The sequence below is a fragment of the Vulpes lagopus genome, chromosome 8 (assembly GCF_018345385.1).
Source record: "Vulpes lagopus strain Blue_001 chromosome 8, ASM1834538v1, whole genome shotgun sequence".
Classification (NCBI taxonomy): Eukaryota; Metazoa; Chordata; class Mammalia; order Carnivora; family Canidae; genus Vulpes; species Vulpes lagopus.
The window spans coordinates 27,754,404-27,781,053 of NC_054831.1; the positions used below are offsets into that span (position 1 = coordinate 27,754,404).

Below are 26,650 nucleotides of genomic sequence, written 5' to 3' on the forward strand. Positions count from 1 at the left end.
GGGGGTGGGCTTAGTGCTAGTTTCCAGCAAAAGGTGACATTGGAGCAGAGCTTGAGACATGAGGAGAATTTCCTTAAGAAGCAAATGTGGAAGATTTCTCCTTCCAGGTTGAGAGAACAGCATGAGCTCCGTGAAAATGTGACAGCACACAGTCCTATGGGACAGGATAATAGATTTGTGTGAATAAAGCACATTCTCTTGAGGGAGGAAAAATGAATGTTTGATGTAGGAGCTTCAAATGTTATGCTAGAAAGCTGGGCTGTTCTGTAGGTATTAGGAAGACATAGGAAGCTTTGAGGAAATGATGCAATTTTACTTATATGTTTGAACATTAAAAAAATTATATACTATTTATATATATTTATGTACTGTTTTGTAATAATTCCCCCTTCCCATTTATTAACATTTTGTGAATGTCCTTTCATATAAATATATATAAACACATTATTTTTAAATGTAATATATGGAAGAACTGTAATTTATTTTACTAAATCCCATTGATGGATGTCTAAATTAGTTCACATATTTGGATTTATTTATCATTATTTTTAAAAGATTTTATGTATGTATTTACTTGCAAGAGAGAGAACAAGAGAGAGAGAGAGTGAGCATGCATGAGTGGGGGAGGAGCAGAGGGAGCGGGACAAGCAGACTCCTTGCTGAGCTCTAGAGCCTGATGTGGGATGTGGGGCTTGATCTCACCACCTTGAGATCATGACCTGAGCTGAAACCAAGACTTGGGCGCTTAACTTGCTGAGCCATCCAGGTGCCCTTCACATAATTTGGATATATAAACAACCCTACCACAAGGATTATTTTACATATACCTTTGTTTTTGTGTGTAATTATTTCCTTTGAACAACTTTTTGTAAGTGTACTCTCCCATTTCTTTCTAGATATCCAATTTTTCTTTCATGTTTCAGAAATTCCTTCCCCTACTCCATGATTTTATCAATGTTCACTTTTATTATTGTTCAACACTGAATGTTTTATTTTTCTATATATAAATCTTTTTTTAAAAGATTATATTTATTTATTCATGATAGACATAGAGAGAGAGAGGCAGAGACACAGGCAGAGGGAGAAGCAGGCTCCATGCCGGGAGCCCGATGTGGGACTCGATCCCAGGACTCCAGGATCGCGCCCTGGGCCAAAGGCAGGCACTAAACCGCTGAGCCACCCAGGGATCTCCTCTATATATAAATCTTTAGGCCATTTTAGATTTGTCTTGGAATACACTGTCAGGTGGGGAATCTTACCTAATTAAAAAATAGTTCACCAAAAAAAATATTTTGCCAGTTGTCTTGCTGACTATTAAAGAAAATGTTTCTGGGACACCTGAGTGCTTCAGTCAGTTAAGTGGCTGACTCTTGATATCGGCCTAGGTCATGATCTCAGGGTTATGAAATGGGGCACTGTGTTGGGCTCTGTGCTGGGTATGGAGCCTGCTTAAGATTCTCTCTCTCCTGGGACACCTGGGTGGCTCAGTGGCTGAGCATCTGCCTGTGGCTGAAGGCATGATCCTGGAGTCCTGGGATGGAATCCCACATTGGGCTCACTGCATGGAGCCTGCTTCTCCTCCCTCTGCCTGTGTCTCTGTCTCTCTCTCTGTATCACTCATGAATAAATAAATAAAATCTTAAAAAAAAAAAAGATTATCTCTCTCCCTCTGCCCTTCCCCACTCCTCTCCTTCTCTAAAACAAAAATAAAACAAAAACAAAAACAAAAACTGAAAGGAATATGCTTCTTTCTTATTGGAGTACTTTCTTAAGCATACTCTAAATTCTTACTTTGGATTTAATTTTAAATTGGATTTAATTTGGGGATATAGTATTTATTCCAACCACCTATCCTGGATGCAGTGCCACAAAACGTTACTTTTTGTAGCTTTACAATAGACAATACACAATAGGAAAATCTTACTATTTTTTTTAAAGATTTTATTTATTTATTCATGAGACACACAGAGAGAGGCAGAGACACAGGCAGAGAGAGGAGAAGTAGGCTCCCTGCACGGAGCCCAATGCGGGACTCGATCCCAGGACTCCAGGATCACACCCTGAGCCAAAGGCAGACGCTCAACCACTGAGCCACCCAGGCGTCCCAGAAAATCTTACTATTAAGTAGTTTCCTGTATGTGCTATGGCAATTCCCCTCCATTAAGCCTCAATGTTTAGTGAAAATCTTCACACTTAATAGCCTTATGTTAATGATACTTTCAGGAGCGATGTGATTGGGAGTGTCCACGCTTAAAGAAGGTGATGCCAGAGGAGGGGCTATATGCAGAAGTGGATGATCAATGAAAGGGTGGAATGTTTAGAAAAACTGAAGACATTATTTTTTTTTTAAACATTTTTTTTAATCTTTATTTATTTATGATAGTCACAGAGAGAGAGAAAGAGGCAGAGACACAGGCGGAGGGAGAAGCAGGCTCCATGCACCGGGAGCCCGATGTGGGATTCGATCCCGGGTCTCCAGGATCGCGCCCTGGGCCAAAGGCAGGCGCCAAACCACTGCGCCACCCAGGGATCCCACATTATTTTTTTTTTTTAAAGAAAGTGAATCCAGATGGCTTTAGATGTTGAGGACTCAAAGCTTATATATATTACGTATCATATATATATATATATATAAAATTATAAATATATATAAGATTATGTGTATTTTTTAATAAAGTAGTATTGCATTGTGTTTACAATTTTGTATTCTGCTTGCTAAAAAAATTCACATTGTTTTAGAGGCATTTTCTTTAAAGGTATATTTTTGTCCTTTATAAACCTTATTTTTATTGGTTGCATAATATCCCATCTGTTGGATGTTATAGGATGTCATGGTGCTTTGTAAAGTTGCATAAAATACTTCACAATCAATGTCTCCTAGAGGTCAACCACAGAGGAATAACCTGGAAGCATTAAAAGGTGTCAGAAGAAAAGATATTTCTCTCTATGGCTCTGTTTCTCTGTGTTTGACTTAAATTACTTGACTTAATGGTTTTCAGATTCAAATGGCTTTTGTAGATTCACTCTTGAGAATTATGTGCTTGAGTAGGTCTTGCTAATTTATAGATCTAGCCTAGTTATTTACCTTCTATAATTATTTTTTAACTATAAGTATATCGTAAGTAATGTTTGATTCTTATTCTCCTTCAGAAATTTTTTGTTTTACACAGGCAGGTGAAACAATTTTATTTCACAGTTGTCTTTAAAACCACATACTATGTTCCTCATATAAAAACAGTAGTACGATAACTATACTTTCTAGAAAATGATTATATAGACCCTCTCAAAGAAAAATACATACCATTGTATGGTTCAGACAAGTTACTTGGGAAAAACACATCTGGACTGATTCCTAAAACATACCATAAGACCACCCTGCATCTTTTGGTTCAAAGTATAGATTAGTGTCATCAGTAAGGGCCCCTGCATTCTTACATATTTGATAATACACATATAGACTGGTTTGTGACTTAATGCTCCATTGGTTCATCAGCCTTTTCTGCAGGTTCATCAGCAGGTTGAGCAGTCTGTGCCTTTCTCTGTGGTCTTTCTTCAAGACCTTCCAGGAATGGAGATACATCATCATCATCATAAATTGTAAATTCCAAATCTTCACCAACAATTCCAATGAAAACATTTTTTTGTAGTTAGGTCCTGTTCTGCTGGAAGTGTCTCTCCTAAGGCACACAGACCATGTTTAACCATTTCATTCAAATTGCACTCCATAAACCCAGACATATGTCTCTCCAGGTAAGTACGAGCTGATTGAGAACGGGCTCCAATGGACATGGTTCTACAGTCAAAATAGTTGGCAGATGGACCGGTTTGGAAAATGTGAGGGCCCATATCATCAGAACCAGCAATAAGCAGTCCAACACCATATGGCCATATCGTTGTGTTGGTATCTGGGTCTTCCTTCCAATTAGAGATACAAGACGAGACACAGAAAGAGGTCTGTCAAATACAAATCTGGAATCCAAACACCTGGCGCATAAAATTACATAACAGTCTAGCATCAGCAGTAAGTTCCTCAATTGAGATACTAATATGGTTATCAACATGGAGAATTTTCTTCGGATTAGCTGCAAGCTTTGACTGTGCTCTCTTCAATGCAACAAACATTGCATGGATTTTTTATTTCAGACCAACTGTGGCTGAACCTTGCCTGACAGCTTCCATTGCATATTCAGTTTAATGAAGCCTGCCCTGAGGGCTCCGAACAGTGACATCATTGTCATACTGGTTGCCAAACATGGTTCCAGCGCATCTGGCTATGGCCTCTTGCCGAGGTGCGGATTCAGGAGCGCCTCTCCTTCAGAAATCTTGGTATGCCATTAAAGTTTTAGGAATGGCCCTACACCTCTGGATAAGGAGGCACTTTCATCTTTACACAAATGTGTACTTATGGGGCGCCTGAGAGGCTCAGTGGTTGAGTCTCTGCCTTCCGCTCAGGGTGTGATCCCAGGGCCCTGGGATCCAGCCCCACATCGGGCTCCCCACAGGGACCCTACTTCTCCCTCTGCCTATGTCTCTGCCTTTCTCTATATGTCTCTCATGAATACATAAAATCTCAAAAAAAAAAATAAAGTATATTTGTAACATTTAACTTAGGACGCCTGGGTGGCTCAGTCAGTTAAGTGTCTGTCTTCAGCTCAGGTCATGATCAGGGTCCTGGGATCCAGCCCCATTTCAGGCTTCCTTCTCAGAGGGAAGTCTGCTTCTCCCTATGCCACCCCCCCCCCCCACCATGTGTGCTCCTGCACGCTCTCTCTCTCAAATAAATACATAAAATATTTAACTTTATGATCCTTAATAAGAATATTATAAAATAGTCTTCCCCATTCTTTACAATCTTATTTTTCATCATTTATTTTTAAATTGGAAGATATTTTAAAAATAAACATTAGGTAACTCAGATAGGCTAAGTGTTTTGCATGATCCAGGACTAGAAGGTAGGTCTTCTGGTTCCAAGTTTAAAGGTTATTTTTCTTTCTTTCTTTCTTTCTTTCTTTCTTTCTTTCTTTCTTTCTTTCTTTCTTTCTTTCTGGTTATTTTTCTCAAATGTTCCTTTAGTGTCATGAATCATCCTTGCACTTTTTGTATAAACTCCATTTATGCATAGAGTGATGGATTTTATATTCTAATACCTTATTTATGATTTGAATCTGTATTTAGAAATGATATGGGGGGCAGCCCGGGTGGCTCAGTGTTTTGGCGCTGCTTTCAGCCCAGGGCCTGATCCTGGGATCAAGTCCCGCCTCGGGCTCCCTGCATGGAGCCTTCTTCTCCCTTTGCCTGCCTTTCTGCCTCTCTCTCTCTCTCTCTCTCTCTCTCTCTCTCTGTGTCTCTCATGAATAGATAAATAAAATCTTAAAAAAAAAATAGAACTGATATTGGCCTACATTTTTATTTGTATTGTGTTTTCCAGCTTTGGTGTCAAAATTAACTGTCATGTTTTTTATACTTTTCTATACTCTAGACTGTATTATGTGATATAGAATGATTTGTTCTTTATTTGATGGATTTGCCTTAAAAATATCCTAATCCTGGTAGATTTTTAACAGTTTTTCCTGTTTTGCCTTTTATATTTTCTTATGGTTTTTGCTTTACAGTATTAATGTTTTTACCTGGTTTTGTATCTATTTCTGAAAATTTGTCTATGTGATCTAGATTTTTAGATATATTGGAGCAAAATTATGCTTTATTTTCTCTTATAATTAAAAAAATTTTTTTTTTCTGAAGCATGCTACATTCTAATTTCCAATGTTGTTTATTTTGTGTCTTTTCTTTTACTTTCTTGTTGAAAGTTTGTTTTAGGGGCACCTGGGTAGCTCCATGGTTGAGTGTCTGCCTTTGGTTCAGGGTATGATCCCCGGGTCCTGAGATCGAGTACTGCATTGAGCTCCCCATAGGAAGCGATGAATAAATAAATAAAATCTTTAAAAAAGGAAAGTTTATTTTATTGATCTTTTGAAGTATTAGCTTTTATTTATATTAAGAAGAAAAGAGGAGAATATAAAATATATATGATCTACATATAGATCAAACTTATTACCTTTTTTCTACTTAGTCTATTTCTAAGAGAGAGCTGTATCAAAGTCACATTTCTGTTTTTCTACTAGCGATTGCTTTATAGGTTTCAGAGTTGTGTTCATAAGTGCATACAAGTTTACTACTGTTAAATATTCTTTCCAATTTGTACCTTTTATAAATGTAAAATATATCCTTTTTTAAAACCAATAAATGCCCCTTTTTAAAAAATTTATTTGGTCTAAAATAATACTGCAATATCTATTTTCTTTTGTCATAATCAGTCTGTTAAATGTCTTTATATCACTTTATTTTTTACCTGTTAGTGTACTTTTTTTTTTTTTTGCTTTAATGTCTGCCCAACCCAGGGCTGCCTACATCTCTCTGGTTCATGTCATGAATTTTATTTTGTTAATGCAGTAAAAGAAAAACACCATGTGCTAAAGAGTTCATCTAGTCTTTATTTCCTATCCTTTGCAATGCTCAAGTAATATCTAAGTAGTAACAACATCGTTGCAGGTATCAGCTTGAAGATGGAAGTCTTTAAGGAATTCAAGTAGTCTTGGATTCTGAGGCTTACATTGTTTACTTAGTGATTGAAGAGTGAAGGAACAGACAATAGAGGGGGGTTATTCTCAGCTAATATGAGGAAGTAACCTGCTTTGCATCTACAGAAGCTCTTTTGATTTTTTTTTTTAATTTGTTCTTTGGAATTCCTCCATGGTTTCTCCATGAATATTTTTCAATTTCTCTGCTTTAAATTTAGTGGTTTTCTAAATTTCTGGGATTTTTTCTAACATTCTTTAGTTTGGTTTCCTAACTCACTAATTTGCTCCTCAGCTCTGTCCACTTTGCTATTTAGTCCATTGACTGAGTTTTTATTTTGCCAATTACCTTAAAAAAAATTTTTTTAAAGATTTTATTTATTTGAGACAGAGAAATAATGCACAAGGAGGGTGAGCAGCAGGCAAAGGGAGAGGGAGAAGCCGGCTCCTTGCTGATCAGAGAGACCAATCTAAGGCTTGATCTCAGGACCCTGGAACCATGACCCGAGCCAAAGGCAGATGCTAAACTAACTGAGCCACCCAGGAGCCCCACATTTAAAATTTATCACAGATGCAATATCTTCTTAAACCTCTCCAAATATAATAATTACACTTATGTGGTTGATATTCTGTAGGTTAACAACCTCCTCTGTCTCTATTCTGGGTATTGTAATTTATAAAAACCTTCCATAATTCTGGCCAAGTTTATTGGTGCTGTCTTTTTATTTCTTGTCTTTTCGTTCAGAGGATGCAATTATATATGGTCTGGAGTTTCAGCAGTTATTTAAGTCATCAGGACAAAAGCCAACACGCTAAGGATAGGAAAGCAGAAAGGTGGAAAGAGTATGGATCCTGATGGCATCAATGAAATGCTACACTAGCTTTGGACTACCACCCTTCATTCTTTATAGAACAAAAATAAGCCTAATTTTCAGTTCACTTTTAGTTGGATTTGCTATTATGCACAACCATTTGCAATCCTTGATGAATGTAACTGATTCTAAAGTTCTTTACTGATTGCTCCACTAGCTTATTTTTATTAGTTTTATTAGGTCTTCTGCTTACTGAGTTTGGTGCTCCTCTCATGGTGTGGGTTCTCTTCAAGTAATTATAATTCTTGTTTGACTACTCATCTCTTTAATTAAGAATCCCTGCTTGCCTATCTGTAGAGATTACTTTGTTTTGTCAATAATGATTGTTGGAGAGAGAGAAACTGTTTCTGGGGAGAGACAGCCACATGTCCTTGGTCTGGGATCATTTATCTTTCTCGTCAGGAGTCACCTGGGGCCTAGTCCTGCTTCACTGGCACACCCCCCAACCTCTGTTATAATGAGTAAGGGCCACAGCTGTCTGGGACTTGGCATTAGCAGTGATGAGGAGGAGCACAGAGACGCAGGAGAGTGGTCAGCCCTGCCCAGGTATACCAAGGCAACCACCTAAATTAATCACCAAGGGCTTCTAGCCCCCTCAACCCTGAAACGCCCCCCCCCTTCTTTCATAAAGTAATCTTTTCCCTGAACTGCTTCTGCCCTAGTCGACATTTTCTCCTGCATGTGATAAGATTTGAGTATCCAGTCCAGTGTGCTATTTCTCAGAAATGTCTCCAATTTTTTTTCTGCTGATGGTGCTTTCTTCTGTTTTGAGGCTAATCTGGATTTATTCTTTTAAACCATGGCCTCTCAAACCTTAGTCTGTGTCAGAATCACCTGGGTCTTGCTAAAACAGATTGCTGGATCCTCCCCTCCAGTGTTCCAGTAGATGGAGAGACAGGCAGGGGAGATTTGCATTTCTAATAAGTTCCCAGGTGATGCTGATACTGTTGGCTCAGGGAAACAAACTTTGAAAACCACTGCTTTAAAATATACCTTTCGTTTAATGAAACTTTGGAGAGTAGTATGTTCATGTTCATGAGATTAGTTTACTGTATTAATCCAATCTCAGAAGTTTGGTTCATTTCAAACAAATTTTATTTTCTAAAGCCCAAGATTTTGATAATCGGATATTAAAAACTGAGGGGCAGACCAAGTAAAATGCTCGTTTTAAGGTTATTATTATTATTATTTTGAGAGAGAGAGAGAGAGAGAGAGAGAGAGAGAGAAAATGCAGGGCAGGGGCAAAAGGAGAGGGAGAGAGAGAATCTTAAGTAGGTTCCACACCCAGCATAGAGCCCAACATGAGCCTCGATCTCACAACCCTGAGATCATGGCCTGAGAAGAAATCAACAGACACTTAACTGACTGAGTCACCCAGGTGCCTTCTAGTTTTAAGTTTTAAATCATGCCCATCATGCTTCTTGTCCATTTAAAAATATTTAAAATCTTTCTATTGCTCCTGAGTAATCTTGTATCCAATGTTGCCTTCTAGAACTCAATGTTTTCACATAGTTCAAATTCTAAGTGAAGAAAAAAAAACAAAACCCTAGTATGTGTGTTGGTGTGTGTATGTATGAGCCTACTTAGATATCTTTGCATATATAAATATGTAGTATTTATGGACAAAGAATTTGAATATCTACATATTATTTCAGAAATCTACATTTCTTTAAGAGTAAAGGTCCCAAAGTGCCACATACACAATCTGCAGTATAGTCAGAGACTGACTCAGATAATTTAACCATCTACTGAAGCCAATCCACTCACAGTTTTCCCAAAGTAGCCACTGGTACCTGAGAAATCCAAACAGAAGGGGGATGCTAAATATATACTGCTTCTTTTTGTCTCATATCCTGTTTCTCCTTTCTTCTTGGGAATTTATTTTCAGGCCCAAGCACATGATTAAATGCTGGTTTTCAAGATTAAATGTTCATATCCACCTTATGGTATGTTTTTAGGGAATGAGTCTAAATACATGAATGCATTTAGAAGAATTACTTGTATGCGTGTACCTGGAGGACACAGAATGTAATACACGTACTAACCTGTATGGTTTATTTTAACCTTGAGGCCTCTCTCCTTCCTTACAACAAGACAGCCTTCCTTCCTCCGAGTCTCCTTAACTTAAATATTTGAATGTGCTCTGAGGTTATATTATTCCCAGTACCTGTCATTGAGTGCTGAGCTCAAACACTGCCTATTTTAAGCTCTAACTACTTTAATTTAAATTTGCAAGTAATTATTACCCCCTCGAATTTGAAATGCACATTTCTTTAAGTGTAAAAATCACACTCAAGTGAATCCGTTTAGGTATAAATATAAACAACCTTAGAGTAAAGGAAATCTAAATTAGCCAATCTTGTATTAGCTGTAATCTGAACATATCACACATATATTTTACGCTGCAACATTCTTACTATAGCCTAACAACTAAAAATACTACCTGTGTGCTTGAGGGTAAGTTATGACTGTCATGGGAACCATAATTTTGAACTTGAGATTTGTGAGCATAAATCTCAGCTCTGTTTCTGCCTAAGCCTTAACTTAGAAAAGAGTGTTTGAGAGGCTCCTTTGCATATTGTAATGATAGCATTTGGCCTGACTGTGAGCTATTGAAATCATTATCTATTTTTTTCAGACATGGCTACGTATGAAGATGTCCCCCAAGATGGGACACCAGCTATATAACACTGACCTTCTGAGCATTGCCTGACAGCAGTGTAAACACACTGGGAAGGGCCAGATTAAATGGTCATTGCTGCACGAGAATTTTCTAGGTGAAAGAAATGAAGAAAGAAGAGTAATAACATCTTGAAAGTCTTTGTATAGTATTTGGAGAAAAATAGGACAGCTGAGCCTTGAACAACAGGTTTGAACTCCGTGGGTCTACTTACACATGGATGTAGAGAGCAAGATGGAGTCACTCATGTCAAGCAGTGTCTTATGTCAAGCAGTTGTGTGAGCAGCTAATGGCAGTGCAGCTAAGACCAGAAAGCACCAAAACCAGCACAGGGAAGACCCCCAGAACTGATGACAAGTAGAACCAGAGCAGGTTTACAAAGGCCCAAACCTGATTAAACTCCTTTATAGAGGGAGGATTTTAGCAGTAAACTGTCAGACTCTCCTGACACTGACCATTTCAGGTCTGATCACATCAAAAAGGCAACTGCCATGGAAGGCTCTGCCCAATTGATCTCTCAACATAACAGAGATCCTCCACTGCTTGAATGTAATTATCAGCACGTAGCAAGAGCTGACCCTGACCTGACAGGCCTCATCTCAACTGCGTGCTCACAGGCTGACTTTGAGTTTAGTTCGTTAACTTCTTACTCTTGGTTGTTATCTTGTTTGTCGTGTGACTTTGTGTGGTGTTTTGCTTTGCAACAGACCTTGCTTTATGATTGAATAAAGCTGACACTATGGGAAGACACAACTCATGCATGTGCCTTCATAGCATGCTCATGATAGGATTGCTTCTGCAAATCTTGGAAGAGGTGAGGTCACTAGTCTGGTTTTGCTTCTTCAAGAGATGCTGGGTGCCCTTGTGCTTCTCTTCAATAAACTCCTGAGGAAGTGGCTTGTGCACTCTATAGTCACATTGTCACAATGGAAATAGAAGCCCAATATAGGGGCAGCCTGGGTGGCTCAGCCGTTTAGCGCCGCCTCCAACTCAGGTCGTGATCCTGGAGTCCGAGGATGGAGTCCCGAGTCGGGCTCCCTGCATGGAGCCTGCTTCTCCCTCTGTCTGTGTCTCTGCCCCCCTCTCTCTCTCTCTCTGTCTCTCATGAATAAATAAATAAAATAAAATCTTAAAAAAAAAAAAGAAGCCCAATATGGTAGCTTGCTTCATTAACATATGTGAGCCAAGGAGGCAGCAGAGAAAGTCTGCGAGCAAGATCAAAGTCACAGCTTCATGTAACCTAATCATAGAAGTGACATCCATCAACTTTGCTGTATTTTATTGGTTGGAAGTGCCGTATAGGTTCTACCCACACTTGAGGGGAAGAGATTACACAAGGGTGTGAATAGCAGCAAATGGAGGTCATTGGAGACTTAAGAGTCTGCCTGCTGTCATAGCTAACACGGAAATAATAGAGATTGCAATTATAGCAAAAAGTAGCATCGTACTGACTATGCACCATGAACTTCTCTAAACATTTGCATTTGTTATTTACTAATCCTTCCAGCAATCCTTTGAAGTAGAAGTTATTATTATCCCTTTTTAGTAATCCACACTGGAGTTAAAAGAGCTTAAGTGATTTGGCTAAGGTTACACAGCTAGTAAATGATAGAGCTGGGGTTTGAACCTTGACATTTTTAATTCCAGAGTCCTTATTCCTGACTACTATACTATACTGCATATATTCTATAGCTCTATACCATAAAATTATAAATAGTGATTTATACAAATACGGAAGATTTTTCTGTATCTAATTTCTGTATTTAAAGGAGTTACCTGACTATTAGAAGTATTACCTGAAAATAAAATGTTCTATGTAGTATGTATTTCTACATAGTAGATGCTCAATCTTTGTTAGTTTCCTTCTCCTAATAGGCAGCCAAGATGGGCACAGGAGCATTAGGGCAGCATTCAATGGAGTAGTCACTGAATGACTCGAAATTTAATTATGTTTCCATATTACTAGCTTCCTGAGGACCCAAAATACTTAGAATTATTTGTTGGGAGCAGAAAAATATCCCTAAGCTGAGGTGATATTAGGATTTTTGCTTTTAGAATGGCACCCAAATAGTACTTGAATAAATCATTGTGTTTGGGTAAGTGGATTTCAGTGGTGTGGTTGAATAGCATTTGTTTAGAGGAGGATTGTTTTGCTCCCCCCCCCTTAAAATTTTGTTATAATTCTCTGAGTCCTAGGATAAATATATTTAAATTGGATACTATAAAGAGTTCCTTTAGTTTTCTGCTAGGTCTACTCTTATTATTTTGAGGCTCTGTTTCATGCTTTTTGCTATATAACCATCTCTCCTACTAAATAAAATAGGATAGAGGTAGCTACATAATTCCAGAAAGCGTCTTTCCTACTCTTTAAAAGTATGGTCATCTATATAGAAAGTCATGGAAAAGTTACACTCTTGGTCCTCTGAATGTTACTATTGCTTCTTATAGGACATTTGGTTACAAGAATAGAGTAGGTGCAAAAATACTTTTGATTTAAAAAAAATACTTTTGATTTAAGATCATCTGAATATTCACTTTACATCTTCAGTAGTATGGATAATTGAGAACTGAATATATATGACCATATATTCCACACATGTATATACACATGTGAGAATATTGGTCACAAGGAAGAAAAACTAATTCATTATTTATTCCTTAACACATCTTTAACAGTTCTAGACCATTAACAACCATTATTAGCAAGTAAAACAATGTGCATTAAACTCATATTATTTTAAGTGGCATTATGGATACTTTTTGGGATGATGTTATGGACTGAACTGTGTCCCCCTAAAATACATATGTTGAAGCACTAATCCTCATATTTTGAGGTAGGGCTTTTAAGAGAATAGTTAAAGTTAACCATAAAGATGGGACTCTTGTCCAATATAACTGATAGCCTTATAAGAAGAGGAAGAGTCAATGGAAATTTCTCTTCAGGGCCCAGAGAGGAAAGATCATGTAAGGATCAAGGAGAAGGTGACCACCAGCAAGCCAGGAAAAGAGACCTCACCTGAACCTCTACTGGCACCTTGATCTTGGACTCCTAGTCTCCAGAACTATGAGAAAATACATTTCCATTGTTTAAGCCATCCAGTCTATAGTATTCTGTTATGGCAGTTCTAACAGACTAATACAGATGGCTATCCAGTTAAACTCCCCATCACCTATAGCCCTGTCTCCATTGCCCATTTTCTTCTAGTGAGTGAGTTCCCACAGACTTGGCTAAGTTGTTAATAAGTGATGATATAATGCCGCCCCCTGTGCACAGCCATTTATCCCAGCAGCTCACAACTGATCCAAGCTTGTCCAACAGATTTGCTCTTGTGGGAATTAGAAAGAGGGACTCAGAAACTCTAGCTAGTTTGATGTGATGTGTAACAGAGAGAGTATTGAAGCCTAGGCTGTGGTGACCTGTGCATGCTGACTTAGAGAAAATAGGTCTTTGGGGAGAAAGAGAAGAATGAAGCAGATGTTCAGGGAGAAGAAATAAGAATCCGAGAAAGTGGTCTCAGAGAAATGAAAGGAGAACCTTACTGTGGACTTCTAGTTCTGACCTGCAGTGTGTCAAGAGGTCCTGTTCAAGTTTTGTACTTGGTTTCCATGAAATACCTCTAATTCTTTATAAAAATTCCTCTTTATTTCAGCTGCCTCTAGGCAGCTTGTTTCATGCAACCTAAGAAGTTCTTAATAAGACATATGGAAACATGTATAATTAAGGCCTAAAGCATGAATTAAGTAGAAATCCCATAATAAACAGAAGGTTAATTCATGAATTTGCTAATCATTCTCTCTTGCTACGGAAATAATGGGAATTTTATTCTTAACCTCATGACAGTTATAGGTCGCTATTTAGTTCAGTTATTTTAGTTTCTTGTTCATATTCTACATCATGAGGTGTTTTGGTTTGTTTTGTTTTGTTTTGTTTTGGTTTTGAGGAAGGGCCTATGACCTATAACAAGGATAGGGAGAATATATTCTATTCACTCATTTGTTAAATTATTGAGTATGTCCAAGCAGCATTTTGGACTCAATCTTGGGCAAACAAATTTGAATTAGACCTTATTTCTATTTAAGTATTTCATGTTAACTGGTAGAGACAGACACAAGGGACCCAGATTTGGCCATGCAGACTGTTCACTATATATGTGCCAGGGGGCACATTTGAGATTGCTATGAATAGCGATCCCTGGGGTGTGTAGTACACAACAGTGATAACCAAATGCGGAACTCTGAAACAACTAAGCATAAGGCTATGCAATCACAGCTATAAAATGTATGAACAAGTCAAATGAGGCATAATTAATTCTACCTGGGAGGAGTAGAAGAAAGGGAGGCTGCACTAAGGATGGGACATTTGATTCCTGAAAGAGAATTTTCCAAGCAGCATAAACAGAGGACAAGTACATGCCTAGTATGGAGAACAAGAATAAAGATACAGTGGAATAAAAAAGTGCTTGAGGGAATGGTGGAGTAAGGACCTCCAAACACCGACTTGTTCATAAAAGCAGTAAAACTATTGGTGCGCCTGGGTGGCTCAGTTGGGTAAGCATCTGCCTTTGGCTCAGGTCATGATCCCAGAGTTCTGGATTGAGCCCCACATCTGGCTGGGTCCCTGCTCAGCCAGGAGCCTGCTTCTCCCTCTCCTCCCTGCTCTCTTGTACTCTCTTGCCATCTCTGTCTCCATTTACCATGCCTACTCTAGTTATCCCCCCATCCCCATATCACCATACCTGCATTGTTGGCCATACCCTTTCATCTCAAGACCCAACCTGATCTTATCCTAATGCAGACCTCACAAAAGCACTTTGAATTTCAACATTGCCCTTCACTAGTTCCAGTGTTCTGCTGGTCCCTAAACTAAGTCCAGATGGACAGGAAGATCTTATTTAACTCTTAGCCAGGATCCAAAGCCCTGATGTCTCAGTTCAGGTTTCAAGGACTTTGCCAAGCCCAACCCTCAAGATGCCCATTTCTCAGCCTCACTTGAGTAGATATTTCAAAGTCCCCTGAATTATCCTGATACGGATACTATCTCTTTCAAACACTTGCATGTCCAAGTCAAGTTTCTTCACTGCATCAGTGACCTACCTCTACTCTTCATCCTTCTCTCCTTTTCCACTCTCCCATGCAGCACAGGGTTAAACTAAATAGCAGAACAAGGGAGTGAGCGTTTAACATATTTAGTGTGGGTAGGATGAGACTTGGTAATGGAAGATACCCTAATTAGGCAAGGGCGAGCAACCCTAGTCCTAGAAAAAATGTAATATTATCTACCGAAGACTCCACCAGGTATTTCACTGATGAGGGGAGAGTGCAGGGGTCTTAAAGAATGCAGTGAAGAAAAGAGGTTAAGAAATTAATACTGAAAAAGAAAAACTAAAGGCATTGAAAGTGTGAGAGCAGTGATGCAAATTAATCTTATGTAAGTGTGGAAACTTACTAGGAATTCTTCAGAGCTCTCCAGCAAATGTGCATTTAAGCAACAATAGTCAATTTTCCAGGAAACATTTTTATAGTATATTTTGATGTGGACCTTTTGAATGAAGCAATCAAAAGTGTTCTGATAATGAATAATAAAACTGCATCTTGAAAAAATGAGCAATTGAGAGGGGGCAGCTTGACCAACTATGAAGATGATAAAGAGAATTCCAATTGCTTTTACTGTCAGAGTATCTGGAACTGTTTAAGAGCCCTGTCAGGAGAGCTACTCTTCACATTTAATTCAAGTTCCCAACAAGTGCCCCTATCTTTTGGGATATTTGGGGGAAACCAGGAAGGTCCAGATAGTCTCTGGAGTAAGGTCATTGTAGAAGAATTAAAAGGGGTCACTAGATGATACACAGGGCAAGCAACCCTTCCTTTCATCAGCCAATGGTAGCTGTTGGCAGTTATTTGTCCTGCGAAACAGGACAAAACTCAGAAAACTTAGGGGCTGAAAAGAATACACCTCATAGAAAAATAAAGCATACGGAGCATCTCAAAATTCAGAACTAGGGAAAGTGCCAAAAATGTGGAGGCAACATTCGCGACCCAGCAAAGAGAGAGTGGGCGAGCCCTGGGCAGGAAGGCTGGGGACAAAATGAAACAAACCACATCTGGTAAAAGATGACAGGAAAGCTAAAGAAATATATGAATGGAGACATATACAAATGCAATTTGTGTTTATGTGTGTAAACATCAAATTTGACAGCTATCTGTTGAAAATGGATTCAGTAAGGGATGTATCACATCTGAAGGATGTCATGCTACCAATATCCATCATAGTTTGAAATTATTGTTTACTGAAACTGTTTCCTTGTATCTGCATAGGATTTTGCACTTTAAGGACTTATATTTGATTATCCTAGAGTTAGTGTGTTTAAATATTTGCATTTGTTTTCCCAACACAAAATGAAACAACACAATTTACATTTTGTTTCTGATGAGTCGAAAACTGTGAAGGGTCTAAGATTTTACTCTTCTTGAAAGATAACGAGTTAGCTTGCCCCAGCTTTAGGTATCTACTGACAGAAGAATATAAGAACCCTGGGTCAGAGAAACAGACCATTTCTTACTCACAGCAAGAACAGTAGTCAGAGCATCATTATCGGTATTGGTTCTCAATACCCTAATCCCCACCTGGAGATGTGGTGAGGGACTGAGGTTACCTGTGCATTCAGTGGGACATCACTGAAGAGGAGTCCCAAGACTGGTAGACTCTGAGCTAAATGGGATTGCTGGGACATCCCTTTCTTTCCTCTGGAGAGAGATGCCTCATTATCCCCGAATGTACACCAATGTCTTTGGGTGAAAAAGAAGAGGGCTTTATCTTTACAACCCTGGGATGTCTCTGGTGAGATACATGTCTTAATCTGTAGCTTCCAGGCTGCTTGTCTTTCAAACTTGTCCTTTACTCAGAAGGCTTAGGCCAAGGCTTAGGAATGTAAGAAATCCATGGAGAACTGTCTCCCAACAGCTTATATTTCTCAAAACTTTATTTTATTCCTTTTTAATAAAGTTGTTCCTAAAGTTCTATCCTTTTATGTTTTACCATTTTTGACAAATTCTTCTCTTTTCTTACTTACAGGCTTTTTTATTTCTATTACACAGTAAAGTCTCCCTCAAAACTGATTCTTTGTGCCTTCTTCTTTGATTTCATAATTTCAATATTAAACATGATATGGATTATGCATAATGTCAGAGACAATTCAACTAGTATAATAATATATAAAATATCCTTTAGGGCAGCCCTGGTGGCTCAGTGGTTTAGCGCTGCCTTCAGCCCAGGGTGTGATCCTGGAGACTGGGGATCGAGTCCCACATCTGGCTCCCTGCATGGAGCCTGCTTCTCCCTCTGCCTGGGTCTCTGTCTCTCTCTCTCTGTGTCTCTCATGAATAAATAAATAAAATCTTAAAAAAAATATATCCTTTAAAATCCCATGATCCAAAATAAAAATAAAAATAAAAATAAATAAAATCACATGATCCAATGATAACTGGGTATATAAATCCACATATTGAGATACAGTATTTAATGTTAATGAAGTCATTAACATGCAATTGTGAAATCTTTCATGTCATCTATTTCTTTTGTTTATTAACAGAACTACAGCATGCTTTTAATATTCGAATTTAATTTGCCACTGATATAAGACACTTTTTTAATGGTGGAAAACAACCATGGAGGAGGAAGCTGCCCCCAGAGATTGCTTCTCCAGTTTAAAAGTGTTTTCTTTTCTTTTTCTTTTAAGATTTTATTTATTTATTCATGAGAGACACAGAGAGAGGCAGAGGGAGAAGCCGGGTGGCTCCCTGCGGGGAGCTTGATGCACAACTTCATCCAAGGATCCTGGGATTGCAACCTGAGCCAAAGGCAGATGCTCAACCATTGAGCTGCCCAGGCGCCCCTAAAACAGTTTTCTAGTTATTGATTATCCACCTATTCTTTAAAAGTCTTCAAACCAAAGCTCTTCTATAAAACCTAGCATTTCCCTCAGGCCAACATAGTAGATCCATCCTCTTTGTAGGGCACAACATTGCACCTTGTTTATCATCTTTCTACCATACACACTAGGCATTACGATAGGAAATTTATCAACCAAAAAAAAAATTATCAACAGTGTTAATCGCCTCAGCTTTAACCGCCTTTCTGCCTTCTCTCTCTTTAACACTTGATTTGGAATATTTTTGTTTCTTTAAACTATTGACTTTTCTTGCATATGACATTAAAACCAAAAGTTTTCTCAGATAATCCTTGAAGTTTAAAAGAATAAAACAATGAAGTTATGAACACAGTTCTTCCACTACTTAGCGTCTTATTCACACCATTTGGAATAGATTAAATGTTTGCATTGCCCCAAATTTCTTGTGTTGAAAACCTAATTGCAAACGTGGTGGTAATTTGACGTGAGGTCTTCGCGAGGTAATTAGGTCATAAGGATGGAGCCCCTGTGAATGCCTCAGTGCCCTTATAAGGAGGCTCCAAAGTCCCTTGCCTTTTCCTCTGTGTGAGGTTATACGGAAAAGACACCATTGATGGAGAAGCTGGCCCTCATCAGACCTCCAATCTGTGGTCCTGTGGTTTTGGACTTTCCAGTCTCCAAAACTGTGAAAAATAAATTACTGTTGTCTATAGCTACCTAGTTTATGGTGTTTTGTTACAGCACCATAATAGACTAAGAACAATCATTTTTTATTGTCTCATATAAATTTGTTCAAATAAGCAAATGAGTTTATATTTATATGTGCTTATTCATATAAATGAATCACCCTCCTTTACAAGTTGGACTCCCAGGGAAACAGACTCTGAGATGGAGTTTAGTGGGCATACTATTAATTAAGGAATGCTTTTTAGTATCAGCACATAAGAAAGGGAAAAGAGGAAAGAATATGGTGGATGGAGAAGTGGAGTTGGGCTGCAGACCTAATGGCACCCTCTGCCTGGAGATCTGGAACTGGAATGGCCCTTTACAGTTGTGTCCAAGTGGCTGGGCCATTCTACCCCTGTATTGAACCATCATGGGATCTGGGCTGTCCTGTGAAGGGATGTGATCCTGAGTGAGGCTCACTTCCCAACTGAGGAATCCTTGAAGGAGCTTCCAGCTGAAGACCTGCAGTGCTCCCGGGAGCTGAGGTAGCTTCACTAGTTGCAGGGGATCTGGGAAGGGCCCCATAGGATCCACCGCAGCTCCATTACAATCAGTCTCTTCTGAGACTTGTTCTGGAAACAATTCCATGCAGTGCTCCTTTTAAAAATCTTTTTTTCTTTTCTTCTGGCTAAACTTCAATCTATTTCTAGGTCCTAAGCCTACTATCATCCTTTATTCTCCTCTTGCATACTTAAAATATCTGTAGGTAATGTCTTTAATCTTGCTTGATTTCTTTTCTTCTCTTATCAGTCTTGACTCTGTTGACAGAGTTGTCTCTTGGATGTTGTCTTTTGATATTTTCCTCCAGTATTTTACCTTCACTTTTTCAAGCTTGTACGTGCTGAATATCCTAGCAGTTGGGAATATTTACTTTGCTCTTTAAAATCTTTGCCTTTGTGCAATCTGTCGAGAGTTTTCTATATATCATATTTTAATAGGTTCCCCTGTTTTCTGACACACTGAAAGGACAGATCCTCACTCCCTTAGATCATTTCTCTTACATTTTCAATTTCCTTCTGACAGGAATTTTTTTTGGTTTTTCATTGCTGAAACTCCCATTTCAGGAACTTCAATAAATGAAATAGAAGTCCGTATTTGAGTCTATTCTGGGAATCAGACAAGCCTGAACTCATAGGTGGGGCTGTAAGAACTTTATCTGCATGAAATGAGGTGAAGGCATTTTATGGTGGGCCCTGGGGAGAGAGAGAAAAGGAATGGAGGGGGCAGTAGGGTTTATGTCTTTGATTTGATACAGGATCTCACCCATGAATGAGACTTACAGAGAGAGGGGCTCCAAAGAGAAGCTGAGAGAGCTGTAATCACAAGGGGTGGGCACTGCAATACAGGGGTGCAGGTGGCTCTGCTCTGGGGCCAACATGAGCAATGTGACCAAGTAGGGAGCAGGGCCTCTCTCCTCTTCTTCAGAGAACTCACTCTAGCTCATGGAGGACTGCAGGAAACACAGGGCTGATTTGGCAGCTTGAAGATTTTTCAGGCATCAGAGGCAGTACCTTGTCATGGGACCCTAGCGGTCAACTGGTCTAAAGGACACTCAATAGCAGAAAGATTAATATGTTCACTGTGTGCTTCCCATTTGTTCCACCTTTCTCCCTTCCAATGACCTTCAGATCTTCAGTAACATCCATTAGCTTCATAGATACTAAGAGCTGGGCTCTTATTTATTTTATTTTTGTGAACATCGAGGAGGTAAGGGGTGTATTGTGCTTCTGGATCATTGCAGAGCAGGATGGAGAATGCATCAGAGCAGGAGCCAGAAATAAGAGCTGGCCTCGACGATATCAGTTCCCAGGGAAGTCACTCATGTATTGGGAAAGGTTGAATATCTGCTGGGCATGAGGGGGTTCCAATATGATTATACTTAAATTTCAAAGAGCAGGGGACCCTAGGTAACGTGTAGGTCATGTGGCAATCTCATTGCCGCTTGGCAATATGCTGGCAACCCTGTTGACTGCTGTTATGGGTTGAATTGTGTCCTAAAATTCACATGTTGAAGTCCTAATCCCCAATACCTCCAGATGTTTCCTTATTTGGAAACAGGATCGGTACAGATGAAATTCGTTATGTTGGGATGAGGTCATCCTGGAGTAGGTGGTTCCTTAATTCGATATGACTGGTGTCTTTATAAAAGGGGGAAATTTTGGGCACAGACAGACACACAGAAAGAATCAGGTGAAGAGACAGAGTAGATGTCCATTTACTAGCCAAGGAGAGGCTGGGAACAGATCCTTCCCTCACAGCCCTCTGAAGGAACTAATTTTATCCACACCAGGATCTCAAATGTCCAGCCTCCACATCATGAGACAACACATTTCTGTTGTTCAAGGCACTTAGTTTGTGGTACTTTATGACAGTACTAGCAAATTAATAGAGTCACCAAGATGAACCCAGTCACCTCCTACTTCATCTTTTCATAGTCAGTGTTACAATTTTTAAAAAATTAGTTTTAAAAATGTATCTTGAGCATGGTGGTTGTCTCGCCACCTATCTGCTTTTGCGCTATTTGTTTTAAATCTCCCTATTTGGGGCACCTGGGTGGCTCAGTGGTTAACCATCTGCCTTTGGCTCAGGTTATGATCTTGGGGTCCTGGGATCAAGTCCTTCACTGGGCTCCCTGCAGGAAGCCTGCTTCTCCCTCTGCCTCTCTGTGTCTCTCATGAATATGTAAATAAAATCTTTAAAAAAAAATAAATCTCGCTATTCAAAGTTTTTCTTTTTCCATGATTGTATGACATTGTTACACCCCTAGATTTTCTATGAACTCCCCTTTTCTTCCCCACTTTGACTCCTCAGGTTCCACCTTTTCATAAAATGATATATTTCCCATTCTTATTTCCATCCTGTAATTTATAGCCTTTGGCATTGCTTTCTCCTCTGGAGCATTCCATCCACTGCAGATCTAGGATTCTTAATTTCCTTGTTTTTTTCTTTTTTTCTCTACAACTACTCTGAATGTCCTCACCTCCTGTCATTCCAGTCCTAGCAGTTGCAAACTTATTTCTTTTGAAATAAACATGTTTTTGATTGCTTTTCTTTGGTAAATATAGTGCTAGCTCATCCTTACCTATTTTGTTACATTTCACCTTTTTCACAACCTGAAGTCCATTTTTAAAAATTGTAAATAATCTATATCTCGTCTGGAAATCCCTACATAGAAACTTAATTTTTCTTGGACTTCTTATTTTCATTTTACCCTCCAAGATAAAGAAGGTAACATAGTTATGCTAAGTCCCTCCTTTCCCTTTCCCTTTGCCTTAAAAAAAAAAAAGATTTATTTATTTATTTTGAGAGTGTGTGTGCATACGTGTGCATGAGCACTTGCAGCTGTGCTGCATGTGCACACGTGAAAAGGAGCAGGGGCAGAGGGAGAGAAACCTCAATCGGACTCCCTACTGAGTGTGAAGGCTATGTGGGGCTCCATCTCACCACCCTGAGGTCATAACTTGAGCTGAAATGAAGAGTCAGGTGCTTAACCAACTGAGCCACCCAGGTGGCTCACCTCTTTGCCTTTTTAATGATGTTCAGCATTTAGACATCTTTGTCTTTTTTTTTTTTAAAGATTTTATTTATTTATTCTTGAGAGACACACAGAGAGAGAGAGAGAGGCAGAGACACAGGCAGAGGGAGAAGCAGGCTCCATGCAGGGAGCATGATGTGGGACTCGATCCTGGGACTCCAGGATCATGCCATGGGCCGAAGGCAGGCACTAAACCATTGAGCCACCCAGGGTTCCCCTAGACATCTTCTTTGTGATCAAAGTTTCTCAGGAACATTTTCTTGCACCATCACACCCAATGAACCTAGTAAAAAAAAAAAAAAAGGCAAAACCCAGTGAAGCCACATGTCTTTTGGGCAATTATACAGTTACTTTGATTTTTCATTTGTCATTGAATAGTATTAGCTTAATGCCAACACAAACTATCAGAGAGGTCATACTGATGAGCCATAAATGTCACAGAGTGGAAACAAAATGCTTGGAGGTTTTGTTTTGTTTTGTTTTGTTTTTTCCCCCGCCTGATGCAATAACATTTTTAGTATTATTAACTTCATTGTCTTAATATTTACCTGCAGAGAAGCTCATGATAGCCTTTTGTTATTAGTTTTTTTTTCACACTGGGAAAAATAGGTTTTGAGCCTACATTTTATTTTAATGATCTTAAACTTTTATGAAAGCATTGGAGGCATTGCAGTAAAAAACTAAAAGCCTTGGAGGCTATTAATAATTCAGCATCTCAAGTTCATGTGGGAATGTTAATCCCACTTACCAAAGAAGAGTTCATTATGACTCATTATGATTAAGACCTTGTAACTGTGGAGATGTGGAAGTGTGAAAGTAGGCTATTACAGACATATTGAGCATCAAATTCAGATATACCAGCTGAATAGATTATGAACATGAGTCTCTGATGAGTTTTCCTTGAAGGTCTTACTTTAAAAGTTAAACTCCAGTCTAGACTTGCAAAAAGTGGAACGTTATCCCAACTTGCTTCTGAGATTATCTTGCTAGATCTATAATGGGAGCATCAACTATCTTAGAGTTCAATTAGTTAAATAAAAAAATGAATCTTTAAGCAATAGTGTGTATATTTTAAAGAAATGATTACATCATTTCAGAGGATTTTGATAGACAGAAATGATAGATTTAGAAGAATGAGAGAAGATGGCCCAGACAGGTAGATGCTAAGACTCTAGGGTTGACTTTGGCATGGTCATTTTGGGGAGAACAGGAGTTTGCTCATTTTTCATACCCCATGTGCCTCTGGGATTAGGGGTAGGGTTGGTGTCCTCCTTGCTGTTTCTGTATCACTTCCACAGTTTGGTTGATTATCATGCTTCATGGAGGCATATGCCTTTTGGCTCTACTAGCCATTCTTCCTATTCATTGTTATGACCTCCTCATTACTCTTATTATTAATGAGTTTTGTATTGCTCTAATGGTGATCATCTCACTCCAATCTCTGCTATGATATGTAAACTCATGACCCACCCCATACTTTGGACTCCATTTTCTTGACCTTTTCTGTCCAATGACTTTCTTCTCTATTTCACTTCTATCCAATCCATGAGTCACACCCTGGAGCTTTAAACACCCAACACTTAAAAATTCTAACTCACAAATCTGACATTCACTCTGTCTGACTAAAGCCAGACTTTTTGTTCAATTACTTATACTAACATCATCTTTCAAACTCATGTGGGCATCAATTCTATTAACAGTTCTGGCTTCTCTCTGCTCATAAGCCTATTTTATCCTTACTTTCTTCCATATATTAGCTTAGATTTTAAACTATCATTTCAATGCATGTCCCTCTAATTCTGGTTGAAGAACTATGGGAGAAAATGTTACAGTGGGGCAGATATTCACCACCACAAATTCATGACTAGACAACTTCAGTTGTTTTTCATTTTTTTAAAGATTTATTTATTTATTCAGAGAGAGAGAGAGAGAGAGGCAGAGAGAGAGAGAGAGAGAGAGAGAGAGAGAGGCGGAGACACAGGCAGAGGGAGAAGCAGGCTCCATACAGGGAGCCTGACGTGGTACTTGATCCCGGATCTCCAGGATCACACCCCGGGCTGCAGGCGGTGCTAAACCACTGAGCCACTGGGGCTGCCCTTCAGTTGTCTTTCAAACATTATCTGGAAATCTATCAATGCTACTCTGATTAACTTGTTTGCCATCTCAGGCCACTACTCTACTCAAACCTTCAATTCATCATTGCTCTGGGCGTAACCTCTTGCTCTGGGTGTAAACTCTACTCTTTACAAAGAAAATAGAAACCAACAGAGAGAATGTTCTCAACTTTCTTCTCCCTTTTCTCTAAGTTTGGTCCTTACACATGTGGTCAGGATCCCATCTTCTGCTGATTTAGAAAAGTTATGTCTTCCATAATCCACTCTCCCTTTGGTACCACCGACTTTTCCTTCTTTCAGTGGATCCCTCTGTTCAGCATTGAGCTATGTTCAAATGTCACCCATTTATATATATATATATATATATATATATATATATATATATATATATATTTTTGGCAAGATGTTATTTGTTTATTCATGAGAGACACAGAGAGAGATGCAGAGATATAGGCAGAGGGAGAAGCAGGCTCCTGATGCAGGACTTGATTCCAGGACCGTGGGACATTCAACACTGACATTCAACACTGAGCCACCCGGGTGCCCCACCTATTTATATTTCTTATGGACCTACCCCATTCCACTTTTCTCTTCATTTTTTTTTTAAGGAATTTTTTTTTAAAGATTTTATTTTATTTATTCATGAGAGACACAGAGAGAGAGGCAGAGACACAGGCAGAGGGAGAAGCAGGCTCCATGCAGGAGTCTGATGTGGGACTTGATCCCGGGTCTTCAGGATCACTCCCAGGCTGAAGGCAGGCACTAAACCACTGAGCCACCCAGGGATCCCCCCACTTTTCTCTTCAGTACTCATCTTGCATCTACAGCCAACTTCTTGGAAGATTTGTTGTCTACACTCAATTTATCCACCCTTCTACTCCTTAATCAACATGCTCTGAAGTAGTTTCTGCTCTTTTGTAGAGATGATTCTTTTTAACATCAGAAGCAACCTTCATGTCACTAATCCAGCAGGCACTTTTAGTTCTCTGTGAAACATCAGCCTTTGTGAAGCCACTTTTCTGATTTTCCTATCTCTCTATCTTCTCTGTCTCCTTTACCTGTCTGTCTTCTTCCCACAGCATCACTTTACATTCTCTCCCTAGGCAATCTCATCCGTTCTTATGTCTCTATCATCAAGATTCCAGTACAATATCTTTATCCCATATCTCTCAGCTGTGGGATAAATATGCTACTTTCCAACAATGTATATGTACCTGATATCCCCAAAGCACCTCAGACTCTGCATTTCTAAGCTAAACACATTGTTTCTCCCACTACCACCCCCTGGCCCAGCTTATCTGTATGAGGGTTTACCCTCTTGATGAATGCTGTCACTAGCCATTCCTTTATGGAAAGAAGCTCAAAATGAAGAACTCATCATTGACAACTCCATCTCCTTTGTCACCTATAACCCAATCTATGATTAAGTCCTGTTAATTTCTTTTGTTTTAAAGACTTTATTTATTTGAGAGAGAGCAAGAGCACAAGCAGGAGGCAGGGGCAGGCAGAAACAGAGGGAGAAGCAGACTTCCCACTGAGCAGGAAGCTAGACATGGGACTCAATCCCAGGACCCTGAGATCATGAACTGAGCTGAAGGCAGATGTTTGACAGACTGAGCCACCCAGCTTCCTCTAAATCCAGCTAATTTCATCTATTTTCTTCCATCTGTACTGCCATCATCCTAGGTTTAGCTATCATCATCTCCCTCCTAAGCAATTACTATACCCCTAACCTCTTCCGTACATCTACTTTTGCTCCTCTTGAATCTCTTCTCCAAGTTCCAGAAAATGTGATCTTTTAAAAATACATTTGTTATTACTTTCCTGCTAAATCTCCTTCAATGGGTCTCTATTGCTTTAAGAAAAAAGATCAAAATCATTACCTTGTTCCTTAAAGCCCTGTAGCATCTGACAGCTCTTTAACCTCATCTCTACCACTTGTCCTGTTATTTCCTCTGCTTCAGTGACTTTTCTTCATCTCCTCATATGCACCATGGTCATCTGCCCCAGGGCCTTTGAATGTATATCTCTTATTCCTTGGATATTCATACCCATTCCTTGTTCTTGCTTCCTTTACCAATAACTCATTTTTGTGGAAAATCTCAGGATAACTCTTATAAACCTGAAGGCCTTCATTTTCTGCTATGAAAAAAATGTTTCTTTTTTTTTTATTTATTTATTTATAATAGTCACACAGAGAGAGAGAGAGAGGCAGAGACACAGGCAGAGGGAGAAGCAGGC

The 26,650-nt window shown here is 39.1% G+C and overlaps 1 pseudogene; it reads right to left on the bottom strand.

Annotated features, from left to right (window-relative positions):
- Positions 1–3,470: 3,470 nt before the first annotated feature.
- On the bottom strand, positions 3,471–4,229 carry LOC121496772 (annotated as a pseudogene).
- Between the last annotated feature and the right edge of the window lie 22,421 nt (positions 4,230–26,650).